Source organism: Pinus tabuliformis, chromosome 1_2 (genome assembly GCF_031772625.1).
Source record: "Pinus tabuliformis cultivar Carrire ecotype Pingquan chromosome 1_2, CPIR1, whole genome shotgun sequence".
NCBI lineage: Eukaryota > Viridiplantae > Streptophyta > Pinopsida > Pinales > Pinaceae > Pinus > Pinus tabuliformis.
The window spans coordinates 776,473,545-776,484,213 of NC_142298.1; positions in this window are offsets into that span (position 1 = coordinate 776,473,545).

Here is a 10,669-nt window from a genome sequence, read left to right on the forward strand (position 1 = left end):
GCAACAGTGCTTCCCTGGTGGCTAAGGGCCCGACCGTAGTGGATCCACTTGCTTCTTATATCACTATTTTACAATTACAGTCATGTGTGGTTTGATTTCCTTTGCATTTCCTTAAATTGCTTTATTCGATAATCTTCTGTTTCTGAACATTTCATTGAATTTCTCTGTTATATCGAAATCGTAATTGGATAGCGAGATTATTATCCACAACTTAAAATTTCATGTTGTTCATTCTGAAATAATATTACACAATCTAATTCGGATTCTGCTGTTCATTTACAGTTTCGATTGCTGTTCATTTAAATACAGTTCACTTACAATTGTGGTTGCTGTTTATTTAACTTCCGTTCAATTACAGTTGCAATTTCCGTTCCTTTATACCTGTAGTTAATATCCATTATGCTAGAATAAGATTACTGATTCAATTACTCTATAGTTGCTATGTGGTTACACTTAATTAGGTTTGATGTTCCATTTTTAAGTTCAAGATTGTTGTTCAAATCATTTCGGTTAAGATTGCTGCTCAATTCAGTTCTGTATATTAAGCTTCATTGTTCGACACTCTTCATAGATTTAGTTGATGTTCCTTTTCTGCTAATTGAATTATTATTTCAATATTTGTTTTCGTGTGGATAAAAAGATCTACAACTGTAACAAACATTGACTACTGCTGTCTAAGTTCTCAGATTGGAGATCTTGTCTGTGATCGATCTTCATTTACATCAGTTTACAAGGGAAAGAGTTATCATTACTGCATCCTTGACTAATGATTGCTGTAGTTTTTTGAGTGAATGATTTAGTTACAGAGCATTTAAGTTTCTTGCAATTACAATTAAATGTTGTTTCCATCATTCATTTACTTTTGTAAGCACTATACTGCAAACATTACTCTTGAACAAGTGACCGCCTCAGACTGAGCACACTCTTGAGATAAAAAATTGTGCTTGAATTGATAATTAATGTAGGATAAATAGGGGTTAAAAGACACCTCTTTATCACTCAAAATTTTGGCGTCGTTGCGGGGGAGAGTGTAGTCATTTGTTTCTTTTGTAAATAGAGTAGTGTGAGTACCAGCTAGGAGAGAGTTGGGTTTTAAAAATGGAAGGTAAGAACCTGCGTACGGAGCATGTAACAACCCTACTCCCCCACCCGCTTTCCTGCATATTTGTTGATTATTTTGGGTAGAAATAAGTATTTGATTTGTGTGCATGACTAAGCAAAAAAAGCCTAAAAAGAATCCAAAACCACTACCCAAACCTGATAAAGCTAAGGGACCAGTGACCCTTGGCCGATCGACCTTTATAGATGATATCATTAAAAAAGCAGAATCTTAGCCATCAGTAGGTCCTAGAAAAGTTGATTCTAGACAACCTACTAGCTCCCTTTGGGCCACATAATCAACATTTGTAGCCTTTGCTGAGGTGAACAGTTAGATAGAGGAGCAAGATTTTCAAGAAATTGAGAATTCTAGCCCAAATTATTTACAAGAAGGGAACCTTGGTAATCTCTGCGAAGGAGGAGGAGAAACAGGGGAAACAAAAGAACCAAGATCTCCTCTTGGAATAATTCAGCCACTAAGCAGTCCAGATAAGGGGAGTTCTGTTAAAATCATCTAGAACAAAGCTGAAGAACCTGAAGAGTTAAGATGCCCCCAGATATTAGTTCAACAAGGAGCTATCATCATCCCAGACCAAGGAAGTGCTGCCAAGGCCATTCCTACTCCTTCTAGTCAGCCTAGGAATAACTCCCTAGAAATCCTAGAAGGATATTTCCACATATTTGATCAAATGGCCCAGAACCAGAAAACACGTCAAACCTCCACACTGCAATATCCCATTATAGATACTATAGTTAATGCACCTATGAAGGCCATTCCTCTCCAGCATATTCCTACATTCCATGGCCTAACATCGGAAGACCCAGATCCCCAAAATCTAAAATTATTTCCCTCCACATTAAAAGGAGCAGCTTTACGATGGTTTATGGGGTTAGGTGGAGGTGTTATAAATGACTAAGATTAGATGAAAGGTGCATTTCTAAAGAAATATCAGGATTATTGTAGGTCTAGAGAATTAAAGGATGAAAGATTTCAAATGATAGCTGGACCTAATAAAACATTGGAGGAATATGTTTAAATTTTTCAATATAATCTTTAGAGATCTCCTTATGCATCATTACCCTTACCTGAAAATGTATTAAAACCAATATTAATTAAAGGGATGAAGGAATAGTGGGTTGAAACACTATATATTATGGAAAAAGGTGACATCTATCAAGAAAATTTTGCTGACATTATTGATTTGTACATCAGGAGTTCACGAGGTAGTAGAAGGCTAAAACTGGTGGAACGTGACATGCTCACAAGGGACAACAAGATCTCCGGTGGTGGAGTAACCTGCGCAGAAATCGGGAATTTACTGGAGAATTTCAAAACTGATATATTGGGAACTCTGACAATGCAACTCAATATTATGCAAGCTAAATAGAAACAAGCAGAAGCAGAGAAAAACCTGGAAATATTTTGCCCTAGATGCAGAAAGAATCACAACCATAAAGAGTGCCCACTGGATGAAGTTCAAGTCTACGCTATTTGTACAAAATATCACTCCATAGAGAACTGCCCCTCACTCCTGGGTTTGAAAGCAGTGTACAAAGAAGTAGAAGAAGAATCAGAAGCAGTGTACCTACTCAATCAGCGCCGTCAATGGTAGCCACGACAACTAGGTATGTCCTCCAATCCATCTTCTTCTTTCCAACCTCCACAATATCATGCTCAACAATATAATACAATGTGGAAAAATCAGCCACCCTTTCCAAGCTAGTCACAACAACCATTTCCTTCATCACCATGGCCAAATCAAACAAGCCAAACTAATTGGCCAAACTTTCCCTACTCTCCATCATGTTGGAAAAACAATGCATATCCAACACAGTGGTCCCCTTCCACCTCACAGAGTCAATCCTGGCAGTCAAATTGGAAAAGACTGATGAATCAGTGAGTTGGAACCACTCCTCTCCCTCAACCCACACTACCAGCGCCATATACACTACAACAAAATCCTCAGTCCAACTTAAGACCGTAACTCCCAGCCCAACCCAACCTGAATACTAATAATAGATCGGTTCAATTTGTTCAAATAATCGAAACACCAGAACTAGAAACCAATGTGAGGGAGTGCAACGACCTTCAATTAAGGTCTGGGCACATAATAGAAACTAAGGGAGATAAAAACCCTCAAGTTGAAAATAAGTTACCCGTAGAACAACCACTACAAGAAGAGGATGTGGCCAGACAACAAACTCACGACCAAGCAACCACGTCTTCTCCCCCATTTCCAAAATGATTAATCATACCACGCCCTATAGAACATCCTAACTTTGATCTTCTGGGATAACTAAGAAATTTGTGTATAAAAATCCCACTCCTCCAAGCTATCCAAGATATCCTAATATATGCAAAAACCATCAAAGAGTTATGTATAAGAAAGCCAAAGAGGAGAATAACAACTAACCCAACTGTCCAAGTAGTTGGCACCCTATTAGATCTGTTATTAGGAAGAGAAGAACCTGTCAAATATGAAGACCCAGGGAATCCTATAGTGACGGTGCAAATCAATGGACAAACCTTTTCAAATGCCCTAGTTGATTTAGGGGCTGTAATTAATATTTTAACAACCACTACTTGTCAAAAACTTGGCATTACATCAGTGGAACCAACCTCCACTTTATTGGAACTAGCCGACCGATCGGTAGTTAGGCCAGAAGGTACTCTACACAATGTAATGGTATCCGTAGATTCCTAGGAATACCCTGCCGACTTTCTGATAATCAAGCCCAAAAACCGACTCAATGGACACCCCTTAATCTTAGGTAGACCTTGGCTTGCGATTTTTGATGCTTACATTGGATGTCGACAAGGCAGTATGACTATAAATAGAGGGAGTAATATCAAGAATCTAGCCCTATACCCTCCAGCCCAGCTAAGTTTAACAATAATGAAAACTAACAAACAACCTGTATCATACCTCACAGAAAACATTAGGTCCCCATTAACCATAGAAGATGCCCTCGATTTTAAAGACCAAACAGAGGATGACGTTATTAACAACTTGATTAACCAATTCGAATCCAGACCCCATGTATGCTGTCACATGATAGAGGCAGCATTTAACAATGAACTAGAAGAAGATCCCATCAAAGACACTCATGATTAATCAATACCTACTATCTCTGTTTCAAACAACAAAACTATAGAGATTGAGCTAGGAAAAACCTTGAACATTAACAAAAACTTGACTCCTGAACAAGAATAAAAGTTGGTCCAACTAATGAGAAAATATAAGGAAGCTTTTGCATGGGATTATCCAGACATGAAGGGAATTGATCCCCAGCTGTGTACGCACCACATTAATACAGAAAATGATGTAAGACCTATTCGCTAACCCCAACAAAGACTCAACCCTCACCTGAAAGATATTGTAAAACAGAATTACAAAAACTTTTGGATGTAAACTTTATTTATCCAATCTCCGATAGCAAGTGGGTATCTCCACTAGTAGTGGTGCCAAAGAAGAATGGAAAATTGAGGATTTATGTAGATTACAGAGAATTAAACAAAGCAACCCAGAAATACCACTTTCCCCTTCCATTCATTGATCAGGTATTAGACACATTAGCAGGAAAGAAATTCTTTTCTTTCTTGGATGGCTTCAATGGATACAATCATATTCAGATTGCCCCTGAAGAGCAGGACAAAACTAATTTTACCTGTCCTTGGGGAACATTTGCTTACAGAGTCCTACCCTTTGGCCTATGCAATTCCCCTGCCACATTTAAGAGGGCTATCCTCAACATATTTTCAGATTTAATAAATGAAGGGCTCGAAGTATATATGGATGATTTCACACCATATGGAGATGATTTTGAGCCAGCACTAGACACATTGGAAAAAGTGCTGCAATGATGTATTGCCACCAGGCTCTACTTGAGCCATGAAAAGTGCTATATGATGATGACTGAAGGGCTCATCCTAGGTCATTTTGGGTTGTGTTATATTCTTTCCATGACTAGATGACGTAGTTAACGGGGGGTTAGACGGGGGGGGGGGGGGGTAACTAGGGGTTTGAGGTGTACCTGTAACCCCACTTTATGGGGTCTGGGGTAGCGCCCCAGAAAATTTTGGTTTTAGATCGTATGTTAGGTTGGGCAGACCCACTTATGGTTTTGTGCATGATTTTCGCACATGTTTTTTTTTTTTTTGACACGATGGTTTTTGGTCCATGGTATTGGACGCAATGGTTTTTTGGTCCATGGTATTGGATGCTTCAGCATGTATAAATATGTATTATAACATCAAAAGGAACATAATGAAAAATCAAGCTGGTAGTCCTGACTTTGGGATCTAAGGGAAAATCTCTGTGTATATGTGTTTTATGTGTTATGCTCTTGCATTGTTTATTTTCTATGTTTTAGAATTCGTATGCAGGTAATTTCTGTATGGGGTTAAAACCTGCATTTGGTATTAGAGCAAATTTGGCTTCAAGGGGACACCTTTGTTGCTGAGGGGTTTCACTCGAGCCTGTGGTGGACCTTGTTCAATGGGAGATCTGCGAGATCAATTTTTGTGGTGAAAGAAGATGGCGAGCAGTGAAAAGATAGAGATCGAGAAATTTAATGGTCAGAGTTTTGAGTTGTGGAAACTCAAGATGGAGGATCTGTTGGTGGATAAAGATCAGTGGATCGTGGTAGATCTAGGTACTAAACCAACGGGAGTGTCCAATGAAGAATGGAAGAAGTTGGATCAGAAGGAAAAGAGCACAATACGATTGTGTGTTTGAGATTCAGTATTGCTGAATGTATCAAGGGAAGCTACGGTGAAGGCTTTGTGGGACAAGTTAGGGACTTTGTACTAATCTAAGTCTTTGGTGAATAAATTGTTCCTGTGGAAAAAGATTTATAACCTGAGGATGAAAGATGGAGACTCGGTGATAGAGCATATGAATGCTTTTAATACTGTGGTAACTCAGTTAGCATCTGTTGATATTAAAATTTCAGATGAAGATAAGTGCATCAGTTTGTTGTGTTCTCTACCAGATTCGTGGGAAAGTTTGGTTATTGCAATAGGTAGCAATGCAACTGCCTTGCAGTTTGATGAAATAGTCTCAACCTTGCTAACGGAGGAGATGAGACGGAAAAATATCGAGAGCCAAAATGGTGATGCCTTGTCTGTACAAGGACGGTCCCAGAACAAAAACAAAAATAAGTCATCAAGTGGGAGATCTAAATCTCTAGGAAAACCTGTAAAGGTGGTGTGCTAGAAATGTGGAAAGGAAGGCCACTTCAAAAGGGATTGTAAATCTAAAGCTCCTGACAAAGGAAGGGGATCTGATGAGGCTTCTTCTACATAGGTGAAAACCACCTCAGATGAAGGTGGGGATGTGTACTTGGCTTCTTCAAGTACACATGTAGATCATGAGGCATGGTTGATTGACTTAGGTGCATCCTTTCACTTCACTGCCCATAGAGAGTGGTTCTGTGAGTATGAGAAATATGATGGTGGTGATGTCTTCTTGGGGAATGACAAGAAGGCTAGAATCATTGGTCACAGAAAAGTAAAGTTGAAGTTGCAAGGTGGAAGGGTTAGAACGCTTCCAGGTGTTCTACATATTCCTGCATTAGCCAGAAATCTGATTTCTGTAAGCAAGCTGGATGATGCAGGTGTAAAAACAGTGTTCGATAAGGATACCTGCAAAACGGTTTGGAGAGCACTGGTATTGATGCGGGGAGTTCGGATTGGAACTCTATACAACCTGCAAGGTAGCACTGTTATTGATGGGTGCAATAGTTCTATGGTTCCTGAAAGTGGAGCAGAAAATCTAGTGGTCTCTGGAGAGAAGACCATGCTGTGGCATCAAAGGCTTGGACATATTGAAGAGAAGGGCCTTTGAATACTTCATGGTAAATTTATGGTAGAAGGTATGAGTAATAGCTCTCTAGATTTTGATTTTTGTGAAAATTGTGTATATGGGAAGCAGAATCGGGTGAGTTTCCCCTCTGGTGGTAAGAGGGAGAAACATACATTAGAGCTGTGCACAGTGATGTGTTTGGACCTGTGAAGGTTCCATCACTGAGTAAGTTTGTGTACTATATATCATTTATAGATGACTTCTCAAGGAATACATGGATATATTTCCTTAAGAAGAAATCTGAAGTCTTTGACAGGTTTAAAGAATTTAAGGCTTTAGTGGAAAACCAAACATAGAAGAAGATAAAGGTGTTGAGGATAGATAATGGTGGAGAGTTTGGTAGTAAGGAATTTGAAGAATTCTGCAAGAAGTGTGGTATAACACAGTATAAGACTAATCCATATACACCTCAGCAAAATGGAGTTGGAGAAAGAATGAACAAGACGTTGATGGAAAGGGAAAGAAACATGTTTAGTGGTGCCAAGTTAGGACAGGAATTCTGGGCAGAGGCGGTGGATACTGCATGTTACCTGGTCAATAGATCACCTTCATCAGCGTTGGAGGATAAGACTCCGCAAGAGGTACAGACTGGTAAGAAACCCTCTCTTTCACATCTGAGGGTATTTGGATGTGATGCATATGTACATGTTCCAAAGGAGAGACGAACCAAGTTGGATAGTAAATATGAAAAGTGCATCTTTATTGGGTATAAGGATGGTTTAAAGGGTTATAAGCTTTGGAACTCAGTCACACGGAAGGTTGTGTACAGTCGAGATGTGGTGTTCAGATAGGTAAAAGATGTTATTAAACATAAAGTCCAGCCAAAGGAACCTGAGAAGATAGAGTTTGAGCTAAAGGAGGAATCACAAGATGAAGAGCCACAAACTCTGGCTATTAGAAGATCAGTTTGAGAAAGAAGGCAGCCAGAAAGTTATAGTCCATCTACTTTCTGTTCAAATTTTTCTTTGTCTATTATTGATGATAATCCTAGAACTGTGAAGGAAGTAGTGGATTCAGAGGATGGAAAACTCTGGAAATAGGCCATGGTTGATGAAATGACATATTTGCACAAAAATGAGGCTTGGGATCTAGTGGAGTTTCCGGTTGGAAGGAAACCCATTGGGAACAAATGGGTGTTCAAAAAGAAGACAAATGCAGAAGGAAAAGTGGAGAAATACAAAGCTTGGTTGGTAGCAAAATATTATTCCAAGGTGTCGGGAATTGATTTTGGTGATATTTTTTCTCTTGTTGCCAAGGTAACTTCTATTAGATTACTTTTATCTGTTGCTACTGCTTTTGATTTTGAGGTAGAACAGATGAATGTGAAGACAACATTTCTTCATGGGGATCTGGAAGGGGAGATCTACATGAAGCAACCTGAAGGCTTTACGGTGAAGGGTAAGAAAGAACTAGTGTGTAAGTTAAAGAAGTCTCTGTATGGGTTAAAACACTCACCAAGGATGTGGTATCAGAAATTTGATACATTTATAAGGGGAATTGGCTTCACCAGAAGAAAGGCAAATAATCGTGTGTATTTTAAGTTAATTTGCGACCGTGTTATTTATTTGGTCTTGTATGTGGATGATATGTTGCTGGTTGGAAATGACAAAGAAATTATCCAGGATTTGAAGACCCAATTGTCCTCCAAATTTGACATGAAAGGTCTTGGTGCTGCAAAATATATTTTGGGCATGGAAATTAAAAGAGATCATACAAAGAGGAATCTCTGGTTAAACCAGGGGAAGTATGTCTAGACAATACTGTAGAGGTTTAATATGCAGTATAGTAAACCGGTGAAGGTTCCTATTCTTGTAGGTGTGAGGTTATCTGCTGAACAGTGTCCCAAGACACAAGAAGTGGAAGAGGACATGTCCTGTGTTCCTTATGCAAGTGTAGTCGGTAGCTTGATGTATGCAATGGTCTGTACTAGACTAGACATTGCACATGCAGTGGGAGTAAAGCAGGTTTATGTCAAAACCAAGGAAGGAGCACTGGGCAGCAGTGAAGCGGGTTTTCAGGTATTTGCATGGCACTAGTGATTATGGTTTGTGCTACCAAGGAAGACCAGGATTGGACAGAGTGTTGGATATTCATGGCTTTGTTGATGCAGGCTGGGCTGGAGATCTGGATCAGAGAAAATCTACATGTGTGTTTAACCTATTTGGAGGTGCAGTCAGTTGGATGAGTAAGAAAAAATCTGTAGTGGCACTATCAACTACAGAGGCAGAATACATGGCAACCACTCATGCAAGCAAGGAAGTAGTTTGGTTGCAGAGATTATGTTCAAGCATGGGGTTAGTACAGGAAGATATAAGGATAGACTATGATAGCCAAAGTGAAATTTTCTTGGCAAAGAACCCTGCATATCGTTCAAAGACAAAGCACATTGATGTTCAGTATCACTTTGTGAGGGATATGATAGAAGACAAAAAGGTGTTGTTGGTAAAGGTGGACACTTTGACGAATACTGTAGATGCTTTGACAAAATCTGCGAGCTCTGAGAAGTTCTCTTAGTGTTGAGAAACAATGGGCATTTCAGGGTTGGAAAAATGACTAATCTCTCTTGTGGCCTCCTGTGGAAAGAAAACAACAAGTGGGAGAATGTTGGGTTGAGTTATATTCTTTCTACGACTAGCCCATGTAGTTAACTGGGGGGATCACTGGGGGTTTGAGGTGTACCTGTAACCCCACTTTATGCGGTCCAGGGCAACACCCTGGAAAATTTTGGTTTTGGACCCTATGTTAGGTTGGGCGGACCCACCTATGGTTTTGTGCATGATTTTCGCACATGTTTTTTTTTGGATGCGATGGTTTTCGATCCATGGTATTGGACACAATGGTTTTTTGGTCCATGGTATTGGATGCTTCGACATGTATAAATATGTATTATAACATTCAAAGGAGCATAATGAAAAATCAAGTTGGTAGTCCCGATTTTGGGATCCAAGGGAAAATCTCTATGCATATGTGTTTTATGTGTTATGCTCGCGCATTGTTTATTTTCTGTGTTTTAGAATTCGTATGCAGGTAATTTCTGTACAGGGTTAAAACCTATAGGTCATTATATCTCAGCAGCTAAAATATAGGTAGATTCGCCAAAATTCAAATAATTTTTTAATACCTACTCCTACCACACAGACAGAGGTACACAGTTTTCTAGGATTTTCTGGTTATTATAGGAGATTAATAGAGCATTTTTCTCAAATCGCTGCACCTATATACGCATTGAAAAGGAATGTTGATTTTATTTGGATAGGTAAATGTGACCGTGCTTTTGAGGATCTAAAAAAGCGTGTGTCAACAACCCTAGTGCTCAGAGGTCCAAATTGGGACTTGCCATTTCAAATTTCATTAGATGCTTCAGACACAACTATTGGAGTAGTCCTTGGGCAGGAAGAAGATAAAAAAACCATATGCAATCTATTATATTAGCAAGAATGTGTCTCCTGCTGAGCTAAACTATACTGTAACTGAAAAATATTTTTTAGTTGTAATACATGCTGTAAATAAATTTATGCATTATCTCACTGGATATCCTGTTGTTTTATACACAGATCACTCTGCCATAAAATACTTAGCAAATAAACCTGTTACAAACCGTAGAGTAACAAGATAGTTGATTTTATTGCAGGAATTTGTCATCACAATAAAATATTGACCTGGGAAAGAGAATCCTATAGCTGATTTTCTCTCACGAATGCCGA